The following is a 1,632-nucleotide window of genomic DNA, read 5'->3' as shown; positions in this document are numbered from 1 at the left end:
GGGACTAATATCCAATATATATAAAGAACTCAAGAAGGTGGACTCCAGAAAATCAAATAACCCCATTAAAAAACGGGGCTCAGAACTGAACAAAGAATTCTCACCTGAGGAATACCGAATGACAGAGAAGCACCTGAATAAATGTTCAACATCCTTAATCATCAGGGAAATGCAAATCAAAACAACCCTGAGGTTCCACCTCACACCAGTAAGAATGGCTAAGATCAAAAATTCAGGTGACAGCAGATGCTGGGGAGGATGTGGAGAAAGAGGAACAGAAGTGGATGCTCACAGTCAGCTAGTGAATGGATCACAGGGCCCCCAATGGAGGAGCTGGAGAAAGTACCAAAGGAGCTTTGGATCTGCTATGGTATGTGGATTCCTGCACACACACACACACACACACACACACACATAGTGAAGCATGTGTCCTTATTACAAGTTGGAACATCTGGGTGTATGCCCAGGAGAGCAATTGCTGGATCTTTCGGTAGTACTATGTCCAGTTTTCTGATGACCCGCCAGACTGATTTCCAGAGTGGTTGTACCAGCTTGCAATCCCACCAATAATGAAGGAGTGTTCCTCTTTCTCCACATCCTTGCCAGCAACCACTGTCACCTGAATTTTTGATCTTAGCCATTCTGTCTGGTGTGAGGTGGAACCTCAGGGTTGTTTTGATTTGCATTTCCCGATGATTAAGGATGTTGAACATTTTTTCAGGTGCTTCTCAGCCATTCAGCATTCCTCAGTTGAGAATTCTTTGTTTAGCTCTGTGCCTCGTTTTTTTTTTTTTATTATTACATCTTTTCCTCAATTACATTTCCAATGCTATCCCAAAAGTCCCCCATACCTTCCCCCCTACTTCCCTACCCACCCACTCCCCTATACCTTTCCCATGGGGTTTTAATGAAAGCTATTCTGATGCATACAAAGAGAAGAAATGTTTAAGAGAGAGGGCGCAAGAGAAAGTGACCTTTGTTTTCCCACTTATGGGAATTTGCTGAAAAGGTTCTCATCATCTAAGGAACTGGGGAATGCTAAGCTGGGATGCTGGCTAATATTCCAAGTACCAGTAAAAATCAATTCTCCCTTTCAAAAAAAAAAAGTCATCTTTACTATCAGCCCTCAAAACACATCAGGTGTTGCTGCAAGGGCCATGAGAATGGTAAGCTTTCAAAGACACAGAGCTTCAGAGATTAAAAACAGTCATATATAAAAGACAATTGGAAGAGACAAAAGTATTAGCATTATCATGTAAAGTGATGCTTAGTATCATTTTAAATGCCACACAAGGACAGAAAACTATAAAAGTGAGAAATCAATTTGAAAATGATCCAAATGAAATTTCTAGACATGAAAAATATAATCTCTGAAATTTTAGAAGTCAATATTTTTCTTTAGCAGCAGATTTAACCCAAAGACAGAATTTATGAAGTAGAAAATTATGCAGTCAAAAATCTGCAGTAAACAATCCAAGACCATCAAGCAAAGAAAGGTGAGAAAATCTAACATACAGGTTTTCTCCGTTCCAGAAGGAGTACTCCGTACAGGAAGAAGTACTCACACCCACATCCATTACCAATGGTAACATACAGCCGGGCGTGGTGGCGCACGCCTTTAATCCCAGCACT

Source organism: Mus caroli, chromosome 13 (assembly GCF_900094665.2).
Source record: "Mus caroli chromosome 13, CAROLI_EIJ_v1.1, whole genome shotgun sequence".
Classification (NCBI taxonomy): Eukaryota; Metazoa; Chordata; class Mammalia; order Rodentia; family Muridae; genus Mus; species Mus caroli.
This window is presented reverse-complemented; position numbering follows the sequence as displayed.